At 42.5% G+C, this 25,431-nt stretch overlaps 1 protein-coding gene across 6 annotated transcripts in view; it reads right to left on the minus strand.

The window, feature by feature from the left end:
• DAB1 (DAB adaptor protein 1) overlaps positions 1-25,431 on the minus strand; it is a 476,209-nt gene that overhangs the window by 178,319 nt on the left and 272,459 nt on the right. The window lies entirely within an intron of this gene.

The following is a 25,431-nucleotide window of genomic DNA, read 5'->3' on the forward strand; positions in this document are numbered from 1 at the left end:
CTGCTTTGCCTCTAACATAGTCTGGAAATGGAATCCGTCTCTCTATAGAACACTAATTTGCTACACCTTCAGAAGACGATTTTGCATTGAGCAAAACTGAAGCATGGGTTTTGTATGTGTTTTGATGAGCCATCAACTATTTTAGATACTATTCAAGCTCACCAGCAGATTTTAAAATGAAACAAAATCTACCTCTCATTACACACGCAACAGGATATAACAGATGTCACAGAGAAACCAAGTAATAGCAGTTTTCATGGTTGAATTCAACAATTACCTCTGTGCTCCACTCTGTGGACTCTGCCTTAGAGTCCAATAAGCATGAAAGAGACACCTACGCCAGGAGTCCAGTGTAAACTTTTATAAACAAAGTCTAGCAAGGCACAAGACAGAAAAGCATCCAAATACACATCTTTCACTCTAAAACCCACCCAAGACTTAGGCTGTATCTAATCTTGAATACACTACGTCCTGCTGGAGCAAAGAAGGATGTACACTGTTGGTGAAAGAAAAAAACTGATGTCTCTTTTGGGAAGAACAAAGAATACCGTGCCCGTGTTTACACTATAATTTCACTGTCATCGGTAACATTTGCTGGCAGGAATGGTGTCCTGTTGGTAATTCCATCACTGACCACTTGCAGCTAGTGTGAACACACTGGAAACCCCCTCTTACAAAACAACGGCATTTGGCAGCTCCTTCCAAAACCCTCTCTAGATGAAAAGCCCAATGAAGACACTTTTCTTCGGCTCATTGCACAGGAGTTGTACACGGTTTTTCTGTCCCTGTGCAATTTTCTCCTGCAATGTGTACTCAAGGTTAAAATGCTGTCCTTTCTCCTCGGTGATATCTGTCACCGAACTATCAAAGCACACGCGTTAGAGAGCTTGCCAAGTGGATAGTCAAGCGATGCAAAGATAGGCCTTTGATGCACATTGTGACCTTAGTGCATTCCCTTTAAACATCTAAAAAATGAGAAGGAAAAGAGCCTTTTCTCTTTTCCATTTGTAGGGAGGGGGGAATTAAGTGGCTCTTTGGGTGCAGCAGCCTTTACATTTATTGCAATTATTATAGCCCCTACAGGCTTCAGCTGAGACCAGAATCCCTTTATGATGAGCAGTGTAAGACATAAAGCAAGAGAAAAGCCTTATCTCAAAAACGCATAAGCTAAACACAGCTAAAAAGGCTGGTAAGAAAACATCCTCGTCTCTGTTTCCATAATAAGGAAAGGCGGTATAGAACATAAGTGAGGGGGCATAACTCGGTTGACACCTTCACTTCAGAACCACGCGTCTGTGACACAGACATCGTCTTCCAGGGGCTGCAGCTCTTTCATGCTGTGCGTAGCCTTTGAAGAGACCTTGTAGACCAGTAAATCAACATTTACAAAGCTAATTGCACACACAGACCTTTCTGGCAGTTTGTTAGTTTCTCTGTATTTGCCCCAAAATAAGGAAAGAGAAGAAAACCACAAGCTTTGGACAGTAGGAAGCCTTCAGGCCATGTATCTGGCACGACCTCTTGACTCCTCTCTTTCCCCTGGTCTGCATCTCCAGCTGAGAATGTCCATTTGACTGTCTATTCACCTGGCCTAGTGTTTGAATACTCATTGTGATTTAAACATCGCCACACAAAAGAGCGTTAAAGCTCAAACATGACTTAGAGCACGGTTTAACAAGGATCATGTGGGAACTATCTCATTTTAGTTAAAAGGGAGTAGGATTAAATGCAATTAAGAGCTCCCAATGATGTAATAAAGACAACTTAAGAAAAAAAAAAATCAAGGCAAGTGGGCAAGAAGGAATCACCTTTCTGTCTAGAAACAGTGAAATAATGACGGTCTGATTGTTCTTAGGGTCACTAAGGCCAAAATGTGGAAAATGACCTTCATTAAGTCATACTTTGTACTTTTGCTAGGGGACTGTTGCATCTGCTCCTTTCAATTTGGCTTGTTTGAGTAACAAAGCTCCCAGCGATCATCTAAACCTCATTTGAAGCACCTGTGAACAATTCATTATATTAATATAACAGCAGGGGAGGAGTACAGATACTAATAAATAGGTTGTTGAGCAGCTTTTGCTGCCAAGGTTGCTTTACCCAGCAAGGTCCCCTCCACCCAAAAGCTGGGGCTCTGCACTGAGACCCGCCGTACCACAGCCTGTCAGAACACACATCTGGGGTAGAAAAGCACGTAAATTAATTTTTCCTTTCAAAACAGTTGATAAACTGGTGTCTAATACTTCGGAGAGACTCCAGCATGATTTGAAACAGTTTGTTCTCAGTTAACACGGAACAAATGTTCTCCAGCTAAAGGTGGCTAGGAAAGGCATTTGGTAACGATTTGTACCAGCTGGGCTTCTCATTACTTTGAATAGATTTGTGTAAATCAGCACATAAAAATAAGCAAGTGGTCAATGCCTTTAATTACACTGGGATGTAGTGTGGTAACAGCAAATATCTGAACTTTCGCATTATTCCCCACATCCTGCAGTTTCAGAAAATAGATTTTTTTTTTTTTTTTTTAACAGAAAGAAGAGCAGCAAAAAGATTTTGCTGTTAACATCTATTTAGTCTGGTTTCATTTAGTCACATTTTGCAAATGTCAGTGAAAAGCAAAGGTCAGCTGGTAAAAAGCAGTATGCTATGGATCCCTACAATTACAGAATGCAGAGTAGCAGGGGTTATAGAAAAGGCTTCGGAGGAAAACATTTCTGCAGTATTGGATATACATGTGGTAAAATACTGCTCATGGACCAGCGTATCTATCGCCTTAAAACAGTAGGAAAAAGAAAAGATATTGTTTATGTTACTATACTTCAAGATCTTTTTCCAAAGAAACAGAGGAGAATGTCACGTATTCAATTCATTGCCTCTTTTTTTCAATACACGGGCAGCTTCAAAACAGCCTTGTTTTTGACAACCAGTTTCCAGGCCAGAGCATCCTAGTTGTGCTCTCGCTGCAGTGAATTTTTCTTCCACTGCACAAAGGGTCCATAGGAAATTATAAACAAAGTCCCCATAGAAGATGTAGGCTGTATCCCTCACCCTACAGAGGACCCTGGGAAAATACAGTAGGGCCTAACTTTTAAAAGTGTTTAATGTTACCTAAGCCACTATGAATTAAGTACCTAAAAACCTTTATAGCTATCTCTCGTATTGTCTTCTGTCTCTATTAAATATTCTGCTGGATATGGGAGTATTTCCAGCCACCTCGAGACACACCATAAGCTTTGAGGAGGTAGTGTTGGTAAAGCACACCGAGAAACTTGAAAGGAATGTGCAGTTAATAATTATAAAGTATCTTGCCCTTACAGATTTGGTTGAAAGTTTGTTACTATTATTATTCTGGAAGGCACGCAAAATCCACACAGAAGGGTCTCCAGACAGTTGAACCGGAATAGGCACTGCCCCATTTTCATCCCTTTATATAAAGAATAGAAAATTAAAGAAGGAAAGATATTACATGTATCAACAGCCAGGAGGGATAACATTTTAAACGCAGACGTTAATACGATCGATATGATTTTATATCCATATAACAGAGTAAACAACATCACTCTCATAACACCACAACCTCACATTTTCTACGCCACCACAGATGCAGATCAAAGATGATTTCTTTCAGCCAATTTTCTCTTTATAAGACAACCTTTTTATTCTGTAAATACATTTGTTGGTTTCTCAACGTTCAATTAAACATGTACAGAAAAGCTGTACGGATATCCAATTCACATTTCTGACTTTCGATGAATTATTTTAAACTTCAAAGTCATAAAGTAACCAAAATCTATTATTATTTCTTTGCTGGAATTGAGCTAGCAAAAATGGGTAACTGTCACACTGCTTGTGGTGTATCAAATATAAACAAATATTTGCGCATGCACCATGACATCCTCTCCAGCAACAGGAAACTGAAGAATAGACAAAACTGCTTTTATGAAAAAATAAGAACATTTTTATCATGTTTGTGTAAGGGACGAGCATTTGAAACTTGTCTTGGAGCCCAAAAGAATTACACGACACAAGCAGGTTGAGGGATTTTCAGTAATTGTGCCTTTCTCATCTATCTTCTGCATAGATAGCTGTGAAATAAATACTGCGTGTGAGCAAGTATAAAAATGTACTTGAGGTACTTCTGTTAGATAGAATCTCATCCCCTTGAAATTGCCTTTCACGTGAAAGATGCCCATTGACAACCAGCACTTTAACTAGTTGGGAATATATATAGTCAGCTACCACTCAGCCTTAAACTGTTATCTGATTTGTCCCATAAAGCAAAATATATGAGGTACATGATACAGCATGGGGATAATGTACAATAAACATAACTTACACTGCAGGAAAATGAGTTCCCGCTGGATCATCTCACAACAGAACCAACCCTGTAAGAATCCGCCCAATCTGACCAAACTGTTTGCTTGTTTATATTACTTTATCCCAGGAGGATAATTAAAACCGGTCTTTTTGGTAAGATAGTTCTGTGATAGCTTTTAAATTACTTATTCTAGTGAAGCCTGCCAAAACTTCTTTTTCCCCGCTTTTTGAAAATACAGTGTGCGTTACTTGCAGCAGTGGCAAAAAGTACAATCATACTATTCTTTTCTCAGCCTTTCCCTCTGAATCTTTCCAGAACACGCGATCACCGTTGTCTTTTTAGGTTTCTCCTCAGGACAAGAGAAGCTTATGGCTCATAAAGAATGGAATGTATTTAAAAGACTTTCAAAAATCATGATAAAAGCTATCAAGACTTCTGAATAATAGCTCCCTACATGTGTGTACATTTTAACATTAAAAGATCAAGGGAAAAAGGATTTCTTTACAGGACTTTTTACAATAGTTATTTATTTTCTCTTAATGAATGCAGACTCTGTGTCAAGTCTTATCCACAGTGCTGGAGTTATGTAATTTTGTACATATTAATCATCACTTCAGATGTTCTATATCCCTTTAAAGGCGTAAGTATTTGGAAAGGAAGTCTTCACACAGCTTGGCATTCTCAAATAATTGCTATAAACTCAAAGGCAGAGGTTCTGGGGTAACTTTCTTCACCTAAGCACGTGCTTTCAAAACGTTTGCATTGAGGAGTTCTGAACATGTAACCCACACACTATGACATAGTACAGAAGTTGTGGCTTCAAGACCCAATTGTCCTATTAGATACTAAATAAAAACAGGTCAGGAGGAACCTGTGTCCGAAATTTTGTCTATTGTCATTGACCATCTCCCTCTGGAGATCTTGTTTTGTGGGGTTTTTTTTATTATTTCTTAATTAGATTCCAAACACTTTCTACAAAATCAGAAAAGCACTGGCTCTGAGCTGGTTCCTAGTAACAGTACATTCTAAATGTATATTAACTCAATGTTTTAATTTCAAACCGAATGCAAATTAAATTAATCTTTAAGCAGAAATAGTAATGGTCATGTTCCTCAGCGCTTGTCTCATGCAAAATTTGTTCACAGTTTAAAAAGCCATTTTTTAAACTTAAACAAAACTGCTTATTGACTTCAGAACAAGCCCTGTTGTCTTGTGTTATTCCAGACTGGTGCTTCGTGGAGGGACGTCATGAAGACAGTTTTATCATTTTCCAGTCAGTGCTCTTGCTACAAGCTTACGAAAAGTCTTGCAAGCTGTTGGAAATAACATTATACCTTGCTGGTGTTACTATCGGCCGCTTCACTACTGCCTGGGAGCCTACTTCGAGGTATTCACGGACACATTTCTTGATTTCCTTGACTTAGTTAAAAAGCTTGTTATAACCACAACGTTTGTTTTCCTAATAAGGAACTCTAGGGTGACTAGTTTTTGCAATTAATTCCTTCTCAAGCTACAGCATTTGCCAGCGTGGTCCAGAAAACAGTGGAGTAGGGAGTCGCACCGCTTGCAATCTCTTCCCATTTGACCAGTGACCCCTCAAGTCCCCAGGGAGGACAATTGGGGAGGCGTCCCTGATCCCCAGGGGACTCCCTGGCTTCCCAGGCCTGGAAAAGGGCAATCAGTGCCAATTGCTCATTAACCTTCTCCACCGTTGGAAATCTATTGGCGTGCCTGTTTACGAAAACATCTTTGTGAGAGCGGAGCCGGGGAAATGGAGGTGCGGGGTGTGGTGGGAAGGGTCACACGTCTTCATCAGCAAGCAACAAAAGGAAACGTAAGGAGGGGTGGCATTACAGGATTTTAGTTTCCATTAGCATCGCAAAAATAACGTATTCAGCGTAGAAATAACATATTTTCCACAGGACCTATTTACCTCTGAGACCGGAGTCTCTTCCTCCCGACATTTAAATTATGGCGAAATATCTCCCAGGGTTTATCTTTGATTTTAAGCGATTAGCTGTTTGCTGTTTAGGACACCTCTGAACCATTTTAGCCAGTACTGCTTATAAGGGTTTGCTGTGGCACCTGATACCCGGTATCAGCTCTGTGGGGAGAACACAGAAGCGACCGGTTATTCTCAGAGGTTTTCCTATGTCTTGAGTCCTTAAAAATAATGTTAACTGTAGAGCTTAAATCAGCACTGTTCCTCCTAACACAGCAGCCCAAGGCTGCCAGAGGCATTACCATTGCTCTATTGAAGCTTGCTGTGAGGTGGAAATACTACCCCGGAGTTCATGACTTTGTAGCTGTAAGAAAAGCTCTAACCATCAGATCTTATTATACCATCTTATGCACAACTCCGTAGAAAGGGAAAATCCAATGCAGGACTCGGGGGACCAAGAAATCCCAGAAAAGTTATTCGTGGTGGAAAAAAAATAATACTCCAAAACGCAAAATCCAAACAGGTGGAAGGAGCAGGTTTAACTTTTCAGCTGTGTAGTACTGACACCCCCACTGAAAACGGGAGGATGTACATCCTTATGATCCTTGTGTGACTGACACACTAATGAGCAAATTTCCCTCAGGCTTGCCCTGCCTACTAGTTTTTAACTGTTCACAATAAGCAGCACAACCTAGTTCATTAAAAACATTGCATTTGTGGGAGGTTGGGGAGAAATCCGTTTACCTAAAACATTTCTGCAACGATTTTAGAGATACAGGATGAATTTTCTGATCAAAATCCATGAAAGAGACCGAGATAAAAGAAATCCAGGTTTAAGTTCATGCCCTCCCTAATTCAGGTCCAAGTATTCAGTCTCTCATTCCCCTCCCCTTTAGCTCAATGAATATTTATTCTTACAAAGTGGATGGGCTTTAAACAGAAGAGATCAAAAGCAACGGAACAAATCCGCAGCCCCGTGGCCGCGTCCCCCTCCACGCGGGCTGTAGGAGGACAGCTGAAAACCCCTGCTCCCAGTTAGGTGCCCACCAGGCTTCCCTGGGGGTGCTTCTCCCCACCCACGCCACCATCTCACGGGCCTTCCCAGGGCTGCGAATGGAAAAGAGCTGCTGATTCCTGGTCGCTACGCAGGCTGCGCATCTCTTTTTGTGCTGTTATTGATAAACATTTCCATTTTTAGAGCTGCACGTCTCCACTTGACGTTCACCTCCCCATGCTACCAGCCTTTGCAGGAACCTTTAAAGTATTCACCAGCCTTCCCCTTCATGACGGGCTCGTTGAAGGGAGACGCCATTAATGTTTCAGTGGTGCTCGTCGCGCGCAGGATAGCAACGCAAATATTAGCTCAGTTTATTTTTATGTTAGCTTTGTGCACGGAGTGGTAGTGTTGCCGGCAAAGCGATCAGGCAGGATTTCACACGTAATTACAGCCTGAGAATGAAGTTTGATGACTTGCAGAAAATATCATGAGATTGATCTACTACTGAAGAAGTAAGGCCTGACTCCAACGACTATTAGGGATGAAACTAAGCATTCGCTTTCCAGGACACATTTTATTTCATTTTAACATGAGACCTATGAGTGACACTATAAACACTGCATTTGTTAAAATATTAATACAAATATCTGTGCACAAGGAAGAAATAATTGCGTGGTGGTTTTATCTTCTGACAGAGGAAAAAAGCCAATTTAAAAAAATATATTAATTATTTCCCTCAGACGGGCCTTGTAGGTTAGCTACAAAGAACTCATAGGTCACATAAAAGTGCAATGATAAAAAATGCAGGTGCTGTGAAACATTTATAAAGTGAAAGTATGAGGGAGGATGTAGTTTAGAATCTGAAATGACATTTTGGCATGGAAAAGATCTCCCACGGGGCAGTTTTGAAACTTCCAGAAATTCTTAAAATGACATCTTTCAAAATGAACAATCATCAAACGCGCTGAAGTCGTTACCTCAAAGTGCTTCACTGATAAGTCGGGCTGGGAATATGCTAAAAATAAGGCTGCCCGGTTTTACAGCTTGCGGGCCGGCAGGCGCATCGTGCCAGGAGCTGCGGCCCACGGGGGTAATGCCCACACCGTCCGCCGTTACAGCTTGTAGTAACTCAGGTTTATTTTGACAGACCAGACGGAGCACGATGGGGAAACGCATCCGTAGAGGCGAGTGAAAGGCACGTCTGCACCATGCAGAGGGACACAGCGGCCAGAGCTCCGGCCAGGCGCTGACACGAGCCACCACAAGCCATCCAGAGGTGAGGTCTGACCCAAAACGGCTCCGAGGAGGTGACAATACTTAGTGGCACATCTGCCCTGCGACTGCCGGGGCAGCAAACACTTGTTTTATGTGGTTAGTGGCACAAACGGCGTTCTCAAAAGGCTGAGCTTGTATTATCGAGCCTGTTTAGTTTAGAGAGGATACGAGAGGGCAGGAAATGAATGATACAACACAGGCATATAGCCATTAATTTAATAATTTCTGTGGAATTCAGAAAAAAAATACGTTAAAAGGCAATTCCTTTTTTGTGCAACGCGTAATTAACCCATGGACCCCTTTTCCCCAGCCCTTGCTAAACATTAAAGCAGAGTAGGATAATATGGATTTGCTACTGGTCTTAGGTTTGCTATGGTTCTTTTCTTTCCTAAAAATGGAAAACCTGAGCTGCTAACCATAAGCTGACAGGAGTCTGGCACTTACAGGTATGGTATTTCACAGTAAGTTTCTTCCATCTGAATTAGAGTTACTAGCCATTGAAAAAAACCGAATAAAAGAACAGACGTCCCATTGCTTTCACCCACCATTGATCCGCCTTTAAATGCAAGGATGCTTTTGCATTAATTTCCTGAACTACTACAGATACAAGCAGAAGTTTGCCTTCTGCCCTCAAATGAGAGACTTACTGAAAGTAAGACCATTCAACGCAGACTGGAGCAATGCTTTGCACAAAATCTACTACTAGAAACTTGTAGAAACACTTCTGTCACCTTCGCCTTGACTACGCGATTCTGAGAGAAGCTGAGTGACGTCGCTGCACCCACGTCGGTCCTTTCTCCATCACCCAGCGGTGCCATCCATGCCCGTCTGCTGGCACAGCTCCACATTGGATCACCCACTTCTTCCATTTGGCTCTGCTACAGGAATCTGGGTTAATTTAAACATACGTAAGTAGCAGAGTGCTTTTCCTCCTATGTGCGCTTCCATAAATCCAGGTTAGTAAACAACTCTACGTGCATTCCCTCGCTCTTTGGTCTCCCACACAGCAACTAGGAAAAGGAAACAAAACCTCACGATAACGCTTGGAATAGTCTCTTGTCCACAGAGAAGCCAAAAGACAGAAGGGAAATACAGGGTCAGGCCGGACCCAGAGCTGCAGCTCTCACACTGCATTAGAACCCACACCTTCGGGAACGTCTTTCCCGCACAATTTCAGTTCAGCCCTGTTCCATGCCGCCTCTCGATACAGCTTTTTCATTTCTTGGTTGCAGGCTGGCTACGGCAGGAGAGGCCGTGAGGGCTGTTCATGCAGCAAGCAGCTATGCAGGAGTACTTCATCTGCCTGGCCGCCGCGTAATCCACACTGTAGTTACCGCACGCCATTCAAAACCCTCTCTGAAGAGAGAGATTGCTCATTTCTTTATAGACTGTTCCAGGCACTCGGCATTATGGAATACAAGCCTTCCACAAGTGTTTATTAACCTCCATAGAAGAGAACACGTTATCCCATTTTGTAGACAAGAAGCCAATAAAAAGGTTGATTTAGGCATTCAAAATCAGTGACTAGCTCTTAAGCGTGTATTCCAAAGCACAAAGGGCTAGAATCTCCAAAAAAAAGGTCACAAATATTTTAGGGTACTTCTTACTATAAAAACAAACAAAATCTTTCCCCCTCCTTCACCTCCTTTTCAAAAGCCATACTGCGTTCCATGAAAATTTTTCCCGCTCCCCAAAGTCAGCTGGAGGCAGGCACTCACCACCGATCCATCAGTCGAGCAGTTAAAAGACGGGATATACAAAGATCTTACTTTCAGTTGCTCCTATGGTTGGAGCTAGAGAGGAAAAATCCACTTCACCAATTGCACAATGGCAGGACCAGGGCGCACGCATCCCAGCGAGTAAATGTTTTCCTTGCGATTATAGAATCCAGCTTTGCACCGCTACGGAAACTTAACACAGAGAATCGGTGCCCATGCAATAACTTAATTCTGAGGGACTAAATTCAGCAACCAGAGCAAATGATGACTTTATGAGGTACTATCCCAGATATTCGTGTGCTTTTAGTACACCCTGATGGGTATTTGTTCAGCTGGTGAAATAGTGGCATAGCTTCACAGAAGTCAATGAAGCTCTAACAGTCCAGCTAAAGAAGATGTAAAGAGCTGTATATGTATTTCCCTCGTTCTTCCTTTCTTTCGTAACTACAGCATTAATGTTGGTTCCAGAAATTCCACCCTGGAACAGGGACTGCGAAAACGATAGCAACGCAAGCTGCCCCTTTTTCCCCATCAACCTATCCGTCTATAAACTGCATGATTTTGCCTTAAGCAAATAGTAAGAGTGGGACTTTGTTCATTTTCTCTGTGTTCTTAACTACAGATGGAAAATATTTGTAATACGCCGCGTATGACAAATTAGCTTCCAGTCCATTGTGGATCTTAGGTAGCTCCGCAGGATTTACAGCGGTGTAAGAGAGAGCAGAAGCTGCCCGAACGCTGTCACGACTGAAATCCTGCTGGCTCAGTAACACAACAAAATGCAGATGAAAGGCTTTGAGCTGTTTCAGCTTGTACAGTTCTACGCGCAAATCACACATAACTAGGTGGACTTAACTTCCCTCTAAAATTCAATGATGGTAATGAATTTTTACATCTTCTCTGCCATTAGTGGCTTGCATGTAATAATCCCAACAATATTATCTCAAATTCCTATGATACTACAATATTAATGGAAATGTAAAACTAAACTGCTGAAACTTAAAACCGATTAATAAAATATCCCGTCAAACAGATTCATTTCACTTCCTAAAGCAAAGAACTTCACTTGATCTCAGAGCATTAGCTATTTGAAATGCTAAAACATTTTTCTTTCAGTTGTAAAAGATTTTTCCACAGGCAAGAACTTGTTTGTCACTACTCACATAGCAGCCTTTCCACAAAAACAAGAATCCTGCTCTGTATCCTTGCTTAGGCGCTGGAGTGTCTAACAACACTAGTTAGAGACTATTCCAGCGAGTTAATTGGGTTTCGGAAATGGTTTGGAAAGAGACGCTCTCTCCGGTTTTCTCCTCTGTTTGGGGAAATACGACTTGCCAGTCAAAATTAGGATCTCTGTTAGGATGGGCAGCATGAGCAGACCTTCACTCCCACCTGCTTAGACAGTCTGGAGATGAGGCTAAAAAAGCCAAATTGAGAAGAGTTCCACGGTAAAGCCCCAGCTGTGAAATTGCTCGGTTTTGAATATCCGAGTTCAATCTAAATTTGTGCCGACCTTATCGCAGGTGACTTGCCATGGAGATCCGTATCTCAGTTTAACAGAAAAGCCAATTTGGAGCCGTAAAGCAACCCAGCACATCCTCACGACTGCCAGAAAAATACAAACATACTTTTCCTGCCGCTTCTCTGGTTTCAACCAAGTTGAGCACTCGGTAGCCTCCCTGGGGACCCCAACACAAAGGGAATTCCCAAAACACGGGGAAGTGTGATCCCAGGTCAGGCGTGTTCATGCTGGATGCCAGTTGGGACCAGTGCACCCCTCTTCTATACACCCAGCTGTGTTGCAAACTGCCGAGGAGGATGCAGAGCAGTGGAAATTAGCATGGCAGTGACAGACATCCCACCTCATCTTTCAGTCAGGAGAAGCGCGATTCACAAATGAGAGAGCAGAAGAAAGCGAGCTTGGGGCGTAGATGCTGCGAACGCACCCCACTGAACTTCGCTCGTTCGATTAATCCCACTGAAATCACAGCTCTGCACATATGTAAATACTTGCAAAATAGCAACCCTCGTTTGTGCAAGTGGAGCGAAGGGATACGGCTTACAACTCTAACACAGCAGTGCCACCCATGGAACAGATGGCTCCTTACAGGAGATGCAGTCACACTACCCGGACTCAAATAAAGCTCTGGACCAGAAGCCTCCAGCTTTCGTAGTGCGGTGCAACGAGCGGAGATGAGCTCCGTTCCTCAGTCATCTGCCATCGTGAAACTCTAGATGAGCAGGTTTGACTTTCTCCAGGTCACTTGAGGGTCACAGCACCACTCATGAGAAGTGGGCCTCACCTGGCTACCTTTGGCCAGTGAGATGCATTTTGGTCTCCTGGGCTTTAAAACAAGTCAGAGAAAGAACCATTCACACCTCCATAAAGCACAGCTTTCATTTAAAGACATCTGACATAAAACTACTCGCAGGAGGTTCTTTGCTTTCACCAGAAGCTTCTTTGTTTTATAAGCTCCATTATAATGGCACCGTTAAACAGTTTAATGATTTAAATAGCACTCTTGATTTAAGCCAGATGTTTTCACTCTGCACCAAGTACCAGACCTATAGGCTACTAACACAAACATGAGAAATCCTCTCTGAAATCTTTGAAGGCTGCTAGTACTCAATTTAGTATTTTTATATTAGCCAGAAATTCCTCTGGAAATATTCAAGACTTCCACAATATTAAAAAATAACCCACTTACTAAGTTCTAAATAATATTTATTTTAGCTAACGGCAGTATTTTAAAAATCCTAGGTTCCATAAGCCTATTAACTTCTAATACTACCAAGTTCAGCTGCAGAAAAAAAAAAAAAAAGCCTCCTCTTGCCGCTTATTGACACTGGATGCCATCTAAATGGCTAAAATGCAACACTGTTCCTAGGATTATTACTGCGTGCGAGAAAGATATTTAAGAAGGGACTCATAGAAGCCGCACTCACAGAGCAAGCAGCGAGCAGCACGCAGCTAAGCCGTACTGGCAAACGCCTCTTCTCGTTTCATTGTATTTATAGGTCAGCTAGCTTTATTTTGAAGCACAAGAGATTTACTAGGAAAATTCATTACTGCCACTTGCTCTGATTTTCTTTCTCAATATAATTAAGCCTTGCTAATTGTCTATCATGATTAAAATCATGTCAATAACAACCTTGTTTCCCCATTTGGCTGGGCTCCAGACTCTTCAGAGTTCTTGTTTAAGGGCAATTCTTCCTGTAGCAGTTGTGAAAGGTCTTTTACCAAACACGCAAGGTGAGCTGTTGGCCTCTTTGCCAATAAATTCATAGAAGTCAGGATCCTACCTGTGGGTTTTCCAAGGGAAAGAAGATAGTCAAAAAGAAAAGATGTGACCAACAACTGTATTTTAAGTAAAAAGTGAGATTCACTGAAGATTCAGAATTCATTCTTGCAGGTCAGAAAAATGACCTCAAACTGTAGACAAAGATACGGAGGTGTTGAAATGAGTGATTACTTCGGGGCTGTATTATCCTCCCAGCAATACAAAGCCGATGTAAGGCACGGAAATTCAACCAGAACACAGCAAGGGGAGAAAAGGGGAGAGAAAAGAGGGTGGGTGGGGGAGAAAAAAGAAAGAAAGAATCAGTGCTGCTGTTTTAGCCCGACGCGAGGGGACCCAGAGAGGGCCCTGGCAGGGGGAGCAGGAGACAGCTGAGAGGCCAAAGCCATCCTTGGCTTCTTCCTTCACTTCACCGCCTTCCCCTTAGGAACTTCCCTTGATGAGCAGCGACAGAGCTTGGCTTTTAGCACTGTTCATCAGCAAATTTCTGACAAAACAGATTTTCAGGGGAAAATATTGATTTATTGACACTGAGATGTTTTAACCTTCAATGCTCTTGTTTCCCAGTGGCTCATTTGCTGGTTTCCAGCGGAATCAGGACTTCCACCGCCCATGGCCTTGGGCAGTCCTACCTGGCACATACGTCCCTCTGCGCAGGGGACAGCGATGCAGGGGTACCTAACGCACGACCAGGGGCCCCAAGGCTTCGGGCCTCTGTGCTTCCCAGTAAGGGAGAAAGAGATAGAAGAAACACTGCAGGTCCCACAATCTGCTTTAATGATTTTTTAAAATGCTGCCTCCACGTAGAAACTCAAGCAACCTTCAAGTGGGTGCTTATCACGGAATCACGGAATCTTCAGAGTTGGAAGGGACCTCTAGAGATCATCTAGTCCAACTCCCCTGCTAGAGCAGGATTGCCTAAAGCACATCCCTCAGGGCTGCATCCAGGCGGGTCTTGAAAATCTCCAGAGAAGGGGACTCCACAACCTCCCTGGGCAGCCTGTTCCAGTGCTCTGTCACCCTCACTGTAAAGAAGTTTTTCCATGTATTTGAACAGAACTTCCTATGTTCTAGCTTGTGCCCATTGCCCCTTGTCCTGTCGCTGGGAACCATTGAAAAGAGCCTGGCTCCGTCCTCCTTAAACCCACCCTTTAGATACTTGTAAACATTAATCAGGTCCCCCCTCAACCTTCTCTTCTCCAGGCTAAAGAGTCCCAGCTCTTTCAGCCTTTCCTCATAAGGGAGGTGCTCCAGTCCCATAATCATCTTAGTTGCCCTACGCTGGACCCGCTCCAGTAGTTCCCTGTCCCTCAGGGTTATGAGTGCACATCGCTCGAGCGTCCCAGAGTCCTGATTCCAGACGCAAACTAACCAGATCACTACGTGCCTCACCTTTTGGCAGTACAATACCTGTATCTGGACTTCTTTAGCTCATTCACAGTTAACTCTGTGCACTTCTGCTATGTGACACATTCTGTGCCTCATTTCCCCTTAGGAAAAGAAAAAAAGCCACTGCCTTTCTCTCCACTTCTGTCTAATTTACACCGTAACCTCTTTGGGCCAGGACCTATTTCTTATTACCTGTTAGTACAGTGACTAACACAAAGGTAACCTAATCGCAGACCCTTTTTTAATGCAAATGTAATAGAGAACTGGGCTGTTTGAACAGAAAGGGTAATTTTGGTTCCCCCTCGGTAATGGACTTTTTCTCTGGGAACAGATAATTGGGCTGTTTTGTCATTATTCTTTTTAAGTGAGGTTAAGGTCCTGTTGGCGGTAAAGTGAAATATGTATTGTGGGCTAATCAGCAGTCCATATCAAAATGTGCCGGGGCAGAGCATTTACTGAACTCAAAAGATAGGTTGTCCTAACACAATTAAAGGAATAATTTGGCTATGTACACACATAGGTGATTATACTCGGCCGTCTTCCTTTACTGCGGATCACGCAGAGGAGGGTTTGAAGACCAGAATCATGTCCATAACAGTTATGGGTCTAGGCAGAGACCTGCCTCAAGGCACGAGCTACGGTGAGAGCAGTGTAAGTTACTGCCTCGTCCAGAGGAAGCAATCGAAGCGGCAGTGGTACTCATGCTCCTCGTCTACCACAACGTGCAGTAAAACAGACTTCAGCCCAGTGGCAGGTTAAGCTGAGCTGTTTCACCTGGCTTTGCAGAGGACTAGAAGGACACACGCAATCAGTCAGTGCGTCTCGGCTGGGGGCAGTAGCTTTTAAAGCAATGGAAGTGAACTGCTGGCAGCGGGTTATGTTTTCTTGCTCCAGAGTCAACAGGGTCAGCAAAGATGCAACCTGGTAAATCCAGCCCAAGGAACAGCGGATTTGATCCTTCATTCTTACATGCTACTAGTTATCGAAAGGCTGTTTCTCCCTGCACAGGGAAGCATGTTTTTCACAGTGCTGGGGTACAGAACTAAAAAAAAATAATAAAACTCTTCATCAACTTTGTTGTCAAATACATTTCAAATGCAGCAACCTCTATCTTGGTGCTATTTGTTTCAGTCCAAGAGGAAGCCAAGGACTGCCAATCTTCCATCATTTCTTACCATGAAGGTCAGCTTATCAGAAAATAACATCAGTGGCAGACACTTAAAATACATTTATTCCAAGGTTTCTCCCACCCTTTCCCATGAATAGTAGATTTAAAAGCACTACTAGATAGCCCAGCTTTTCCAAACCCATAATGGGCTATTCTGATCAGTCTTTTAATGCAGTGAATCCGATTTGCTTCCAAGTGCAAGTCAGAATGTTGAAACGAACCACGAAGCCATATATGAAATACACTTTGGATATATTAGAAACTTTCTTCCCTTGCAACATTCCCGTAACCAAGATTTAAATCACAGAGGTCCTCCCCACTAGCATACAGAAAGAAAAATCCTTGGCTCCAGGATTTACACCTTTCTTTAGTAAGATGGATCCTAATTCTGACAACCTCCTACAGACATTGCAAAGAAAACCTGCTCATTCCAGCTGTTACCTGAGTCTCAGAATTCCTTTTACACTTAGATTTTAATCCCCTAATTACATGACTTGTAAGCTACTGAATTCATGAGAAATTGCCCAGGATATCTTGCAGAAAGGAAAAAAGTGGTATGTTTCTGCAATGCTTAATTCTCACACAATGAAGAAATATCGGACCAAACCTACGAAAGCCAACCTGAGTAAGAAAATAATTAGCGTACACTCATTCCTTTAAATGCCAGGGAAAAAACTGTCCAATATATTTGAAATTTCAATGCCTTTTTTTTCCAACGCCTTAGGCATTAATGGCTTTCGAAACAGGACATAGTATGTAATTTTCTTAAGGCAATTTTCAATGTTTTTTCACCTTCAGAAAGAATGTACTGGGTTAATCTTCCCCTGCTGACATCATAAGGATGATTTCTCCAGTTAAAAAGGTCTTCAAAACAAAAGGAATAAAAAAAAAGAGTTCATTTACAGTTTCTTTGCTGAGCAGACAAGCCATACTTCCGCATCGTTCAATGACAGCCTGTGGGACAATTGTCCATTCAAATGATTATCATATTGCAATATACGTCCCAGCAGCCCCTGAATAAATTCTTACATTATAGTCCAGGCTCTGCCACGTAACGAATTTAACCACCTCTCATTTGTGACTCAGGAGACCTGGGTTATGCTCCTGGATTTGCCATTGCCCTCTGGTATGTTGCCCTGCAAAAATCTCTTTGCCTCTATCTCTTTTTCTCCGCCTCTAATATGGGGATCGGGATATCTTTATAAAACACTCTCCTGTAGAGGGATCAATGTATAATTGTTACGTTTCACCCTTTCGAATGGCTTTCTTGGAAAGCAAAGAATTCCAGTCTTGATTTAGAGCACAAAAGCCGATGTGTCTATGGCTTTTTTAAAGGCACTTTCGCATCAAGCTCTGGGAATGTGTACATGAAAATACCTCTGAAACAAATTCTGTTTGTTTTTCATCCATTGTCTGTATGCCGCGACAGGCGGTTCGTCTTATCTTCAAGGGAAAAAAAGTTAGCACTTAAGCACTTATTTCTGCTGCAAAACCATTCATATAAATAAAAGAGAGACAGAGAGAGACAAAGTGCTCTGTATGGACACTTTAAGCTGACAGAGAAAATGCTCCTACCACAACAAACTGGAGCACGCTCTGGGAGGACAGCACTACTCTTGATTTTCATCTTTTAAAGAAAATGAAGAAGAATGAATAGCTATGCCTCACTTACTCTTGAAGCAAATCAAAAGGAATATTCTGGTATCTATTTTTTATCCTCCTGTTCTTGTTAATGAAAACAAAAGACCTACATATTTGATTACTTCCCCTCTGTGTCAAAAATAATAGTTCATGTCCTTTCTAGTTTGACAGAAAGGAGACTTGTTAGATCTAAGTCCTTTCATCTGAAACGCTATCACGCAGGTTTGCGCCGGTCTAACCTATTAAAATAAAGTTGAGCCCTGAAAAGCTTCCTTTTTTTCCTTCCCCTTTTGGAACTGCACTGCAAGCAATGACTAGATTGCATTTGCCAATAAATCTATAGGGATCAGTGAACCAAAATAGCTACTCCCTCTCAAACCTATCAATTAACAGCCTTCCCTTGTTAATGATGTTTTGCCTTAAACCTTACTCCATTCCGTCCTGCGCCTTTCAGAACAAACAAGACCCATGCTAAAGGCTGTGCAAAATGCATTTAGGACATCCCTGTTTGTGATTTTTTGTATTTTAGCAATTTCAGCAGCAATTTAACGAGGTGGAAGCTCAGACGTGCAGGATCTTTCAAAAATACGTGGTTCAGGTGAAAACACATCTCAGCAAGGAAATACTATGGCAGTACAGAAAACAATTAAAGTGACCAGAAACTGATTTGAACTAATAAAGACATAAAATGATAAGGGAGGGTAATTTTAAGAAATTTATATGCAGGGACAATGAATTATATTACAGAAAATCACAATTACAAAAGAATGACGGAAGTCATGGTCAGAGCGACCTTACACCACTGAGGTCATTCAAATTATTCTAATAGCAACTTCCTGGCTTGTCAGTGTTAGCCATAAATATGGGTGGTTTGACTTGTTAGCGGTATGGCGTTTTCCCGATGTACTGAATAGTACTTTTTATTACAACACAGATTCTACTTCGTTCCCACAATTTCCCCTCCAACTGCACCGTCAGGTCAGTCGTTGACCCAAAGAACCCAGTCTTTGCCCCCAGCTGTACCCCAGTTCCGCCACTCATTTTGCCCCCTCATTTTTCCATCTACTGTGGATATGTTTAACACAGTTCTTGAAAATCAATGCTTAGCATGATGCATGTATTTATTTAAATATAACTCCTATTTCCAGTAATTACTGGTGCAGCAGTATTTTTCTTGCTGATGTTTTAAGTAACCTGAAGAGTAGAAGAGAGAGAGAGGGAGAAGAAGGAGATAGAAAGGCAGTTTAAATTACTCCAACCTTTTAGCGGAGTTGTGCCAGTCTGAAGCTGAATAGATCATTCGGAGTGTTCTTTCCAAATGGTTGTGTAACCAAAAAAAAAAAAAAAGGAAATAAATCAGGGCATGATTAGTCTCTGTAGCAAGAACTAGGTAAGAGAACAAATCAAATTTAACACTAGGAAACCAATAATGGAAAATGCCTGTCTCACCGACAGTTCCCTTGAGATAAACAATCTGACGGCGCTGAGCCGAGCCGAGACAGTCTTCCCATCGGTACCACGAAAGCCACTTGCCCATGCTGAGAACTTTGTAGGAAAAAAAATTCAGCTGTAGTCTGTCCCTTGTTAGCATTATGGATCTCTATCTTTAGCAAAGATAAGCAATTTAACAACATGTTATAATCCAGAAACTTATTAGTCACCCTCTGAGATACTCAATTAACATTTTCACAACTCCGAGAAGTTAAAAGGATCCAAAAACTCTCAAGTGCCTTTGAAATAGTTAGCGCTATACAAAGACTGCAATATTTTTTTCTTAATATTTCCCTTCCTAACCTCATCATGTAACAGTCTCTCTAATATTTCCAGTCTGCGATCTGCGTTAAACACTTCCTACCACGCACTGCCTTCTCGTGAGCAAAAAAGTAGTCACAGGCAGTGCGGAGAGCTGAATGCAGATGTAAGAAAATGAATATGAAAACCACAAAAGCTTTTGTTCCATATGATGAAAGCCAACATCAGTATGGATCACACCACTCAAGGAGAAGCCAGCTAATAGAGCACTCCCAAATCATAATTCATCCATTTTGTTCTCACAATTCATTTCGTAATAATTTTAGAAGAGGAGCACGGCCCTGCCTAAGGCAGTACTCAAGATAACCCAAGCAGACATTCTGTCGTTCAACAGGTTATCAACTGCCTGTGTGAAATCAGAACTAACGACGGAACAAAGCGATCGAAGAACCTCATCTTACATTTAGCAAACCAAAGTCACGGGAGTGACCGTTACGTGAGCTCTTCGTTTCCCACTCCTGTGGCACGGCAAGTCCCAGTCTCCCTGGCTCAGCCCCACAAGCCAGGCCCCGTGTGTCGACCCGAACACTCGTGGCTTGTGAGATCCCAAACTGGTAGAGAAATTGTGAAATAGATACTGCCTCCACCACGTTAGCTGACTGCTATGATTTGAGAAACCCATAGCAATTTATTGTCACTTAGACAACTCTTCTATCACCCGATGATCCCTACCCACCCGGGAAGGGGAATTGGGGAAAACAAGGAAACACGAGGGCTGAAATATAAATAGATTTAATAGGATAAGAGTGTATCATTAACAACAATAATAAAAAACCGGTATTGATCCCAGTGCTAAAATAAGATATACGAGAATTATACTCAGCCAATTACAGCAGTAGGAAGCTGGGCACTCCCAGCAGTGCGCTGCGGCTTCGGGGAGAAGGGAAGGGCTCAGCGCCCCGGCACGAGGGCAAGGAGTTCTCTGGACCACTGCCATCAAGGCAGAGAGAGATCTACGCAGCAAACTTCCTAATTTACATAGGATGTGACGTTCATGGTATGAAACAATCCTGTTGGCCAGCCTGGGTCAAGCGCCCAGGCCTCGCTCCTCCTCATCCCCGCACCTGGCAAGGCTCGAAAACACCGAGACCTTGAATCCCACATGGCATAGCTGGCTACGAAGTAAATATTTTCACGAGTTCAGACATTAGAGTTTTCTAAAAGTGCCGTTTTCCCAAGCATTAGAAGAGAAGTTAGTCCTATGTCGCTCAAACCAGGACACTGACACAAGTGACAAGTCCCTGACACGGAGTTTAAGGGAGAGATGGAGCCCCATGCTGGGAGCTGTGACCGCAGCCTTCCAGCTCACCTTTCCACCCATCGGGACTGCATTTAATTCCTGACTTCTACCAGCCAGCAAAAATGAGATGGTGAGAAATTTATTAGGCTTTATAATCACGCATAACAATCTGCTGTACATCATGACTTTAACTGGAAAATATGCCTGACAGTAGAATTTCACCCTCGTTAGATAAAATGAGGAAAGGTGATTGTGTGTGATCCTTGCCCCGTGCTTCCACTGTGACAGAGAAAGGAGACAACTGGCAACAGCGTTTCTTATTAATTACACATTATCTCTTTGAATAGACAGGGGTATAGAGATCTGTTTTCTTCTCTCTCTTTTCGCTGGTGCAATGTCAAGAAACGCTTTTATTAATTGGACAACAATGCTTTGGACTATAAACTACTTAAAGTCCTAACACCTACACATGAATCTGGAAGGAAGAATGAGGTATTTCACTTTCCGATAGCGGTCAAGGGGAACAATAGTGAATTTTACCATACCTGAAATTACTGGGACAGCAAGCCACCCAACACAACCAGCAGAGAGACACGTGTGCCCTGGGTCTCATCTCTCGCTACTGCACAAGAGGCTCTGCCCCTATTCGACGTGCCCTGCCTTGAGTCCACTGCCCGCGCCGTTTCTATTAAACATGGATAAACAAGGAGAGGTGACTGTATTTGTTCAAAACCAGCGAAAGAAAGTGAGAGTGTCCCTTGCTCCCTCTGTGTTCCTTAGTGGTCAAAGGACTTACAGTGCCAGAAACCCACATTCTACCTAGAGGATCTTCCCTACCTTGTGCAAGTGTTTATACTTATCTCCTGTTTTGCAGAGAGGTTTTTGAGTATTTCAAGTTCACCTTTTCAAAGTTCTTCTCCACCAACTATAAGCACTAGGAACTGACAAGCAGAGCAAGCTGAGAGGTCGAGACCTAATGCCCTGAGAAAAAGGCAAGACACCTGAGAGCTGACAAAACTCATTTGAACATTGACATGATGCTGTTACACTGAACCGCACGGAACGTGTCCAGAAGTGACTTTCCTTATGTACTTACACCGCGCTACCGCAGGATTTCAGAAACCTAAAGCAGCAGAGATTAGTGCTTTAAAACCTCACCTGACCTAAAGCAACAGGGATGGGTGCCAAGGAAGAGCCGCTAATCGTTCGTCAGTGATCTCATTCGCCTTACTCCTGCAGTACTCTGATTTTGCATGCTGGGTAACGCCAGAGTAAGGACGGTCCCTTCGGACTACCAGTATGGGTCAGTCATGGTACTCTGCATAGAAATTGGCTGCACTCATTTGTAATGTTTTCCTTCCTCTGTTGCGCTGCTTCTTGATTAATTAGTGCCATTAAAGCACCTACGCAGAGTACACATGACAACTTGCCTTGCATAACAGTGGGAAGAAAGAGCAGGTCCTTCTGAATTCAGGGAAAAGTCTCTGAAGTGTAAATAGATAAAGATAATCAAATTCAGACTAGATTAAAATTAACAGACTATCAACCAAGTGACACTGTTAATAAATGTCCACAACAAGCGGGGACAGAAAGGACTCCGAAAAGACCAAACATAATTTAATTAAACAAATGAGAACATATGAAAGAAACCATAACAGATAACTACATGAAAAGACAAATAAAGATTTCAGCAATAATTGATGTTATATTATTCACTGTATAAAATGAACTGTATCAGTGTTCCTCTCTATTTACATAGCAAGATGTAGGTGGAAAACCTTGGGATTTTAACTGTAACCTTGTAAAATATAGACACTTGCTCTTCGCATTAATAAATGAAGATTTTTTCTCTGTGTAGCACATAACATCAGGCCATGCGAGTGCAGAATATACATATGTACTCACAGCAATCTTGTGATGCAAGGGAATACTATTATTCTGATTTTATGGATAGAGTTTTACAACCTCATTAGTCTTGAGGCAACAAAGCTTTGTTGGTAGGGTTTGGCTTGATATTACAGAGCGTGAAAAATCACATCCCATAATCTACATGACTAAAATAGGCAAAGTTTCTGATGTAAATGCAATGAGGTTGACAAAACCCGGCCCATCAGCTTCGCTTATGTTTATCTGAGTAGCTACACTGGCAGAATACCTCTTCCGCTGTTTCTCCACTGGAGATTCAGCCCACCAGGCTGATGGGGAGGGGGGAGCTTTGTAACAGAGCTGAGCGTCGATTCACAAGGGACGTGGATGCCCGTGCTCCAGCAGGGAACCAGTTTGCATGGGAACAGCCCGTGCCGGCATGCAGGAGAGGAGCAGGCCCAGCAGGTGAGAGGGGCTGAGCAGGGGGCTCCTCTGAGCCCAGTGCAAAAGGGACCTGCCCAGGGGTGGGACAGTGACGGGCTACAGAAGGAATATAGTCACATTGGCTGGGCGTGCAAGGACGGAGGAAGGCAGACTCTGCTTTAAACCTGTTTCTTCAGTTACTCAAAAGATAAAAGGGAAGTCTCTTGTTTCCACGTTAACACTTGAAGAAAGAATGCTGTATGTTACCCCAAACTCAACAACCACCCAACAGCATGTGCTGAACTGCCCCGGCCATGCCTGTCCTGCTGCTCTTTAAAGCAGCACTCGGAAACCTGAATTTCTAGCAAGGTAACTCACCGTCCTCACCCACTACACTTAAATAACAATGCAAAGTACTACAGAAGGCGGCGGGGTACCAGAATACACCAGCTATTTAGGTAACCCTCCTACTCTCAGTATGGCTCTGCCTATGCAGGTGATACCTATTGGCTCCTCAAGGCAAAAACAAGGCCAAAAAGAAAAGAAACTGAAACAAACCATGACCTTTTAAAAATCACAGCCATTTCAATACCCAAGCTTCCTTCAATATACAAATTTTCCCTTAAAAAGCCCCAGTCCAGAACAACTGTATTATAACAAGAGGTTATTTTCTCTAATGAGATTGTAAAAATTCTTTTAAAAGACAATGCCACCAAACGGTTTGCCATCGAATTCTGCCATCACAGCACTGTATAATGTGGCAGTTCCCTAATTGTCACTGTTTCCTCTATCACTTCACTAATCAATTCGTTTGATTTTACTGCGTTTCAGTCACTCCACAGAGGCATCACGGAGTGGTGGGTGTTTCTAATGAGATCCTGTGAGGACTCTGTGTAATTGACCCTCAGCTATACAACATTTTTATCAACAAGCTGGAAGAAAATATGAAAACATTACTTGATAAAAATGTCAAATGACTGACAAAGATTAGGAGAATGGTAAATAATGAAGTGGAGAAGGTATTGATTCAAAGCAACCTGATAAGATCAACACAAGCAAACATTATGTGCTCCACAGTACAGCTATCGAATGACTCCTAAATCCTAATTAGGAATTAGGATAAACTGAATCATAAGAACAAAGAACATATGGCACTTTCAGAGGTTGGAGAAGTCTCTTTTGGAAAGCCAGCAGCTAAAAACCACAAAAACGCGAAAATCATGCCCAGGCATTGCCACTGCAGCAAAGGGGTCATGCGTTCCATGACCGCGTTAGCAGAATAAAGCCGCACAGGAATAGAAAGATTATATCACACTGTTAATGTGAATTGGTACAACCACAACAGTGATGTAGCAGTGCTGTCCCCAGGATGGGTCTTGCATGAAACAGCCACAAGAACGATTAAAGGAACAGTAAATACGTGTTAAGTGCAAAAAGTAAGGAACTCAATCTATTCAGTTTATCAGACTAAAGGAGAGGGCACAAGTTGATCACAGCTTATTAATACCTACACGGGACGCTGACGTTCAATAATTGAAGCCTCTTTAGGAAATAAACAGTGCTATAATACGATCCGGTAGCTGGGAATTAAGCTAGGCAAGTTCTGACTTGAAATGAGATGCTGGCTTTTAATAGTGAAAGTAATTAACAACTGGAAATGATTTATCGAGAGTTAAGCCGCATTCTTCAGCATTGTAAACCTGTATTTCACCAGTGGATGTTTTCTGACAGATACACCTCAGCTCAGCTGGGTTAATTCAGGGTAGCCTTCAGGAGGTCAGAAGAGATTATTAGACCGGTCCCTTCTGGCTTTAGAAACCACGGTCTCTAGATCAATCCCCATTCCTACACCTCTGGCCTTGAGTGTTTCCTTCAGGTCATTAAGTTTAACATCCACTCTCCTTTCGTTTAGAATATGCAATTTAAAGCTATAACTGCTGCCTTAATTTAATGGTAATTAAACCTGAGCCGGCCTCAATGTTTTCTGTAACCAACTGACTCTTGGAAAGGAAGAGCTGGACGCAGCCTTCTGGAGCCACCATCTGACCAAGGTGCCAGGAGGGGACAGGGACAACAGCACAGATGACTCTCCCCCAAAGGAGAGTCACGGCCTTCAATTTAATTAAAGGGCTGTGCCATTAGAAACCATTTTTGACATGCAGGACCACAAGAACAGGGCGTCAGCAAAGGAGTAAAGATACAGGGAGCCAGCGCAAAATGTTCATTGAGTCCTGACATCAAAAGACAATTCTGCCATTGAGATAAGCTTCCCTCAGCCCCTGTCCCACGGTAACGCAGACCCTTCCCTTGTTCACATCCACTTTTCCTCATCAGTGACATGATATG

The sequence above is a fragment of the Larus michahellis genome, chromosome 8 (genome assembly GCF_964199755.1).
Source record: "Larus michahellis chromosome 8, bLarMic1.1, whole genome shotgun sequence".
Classification (NCBI taxonomy): Eukaryota; Metazoa; Chordata; class Aves; order Charadriiformes; family Laridae; genus Larus; species Larus michahellis.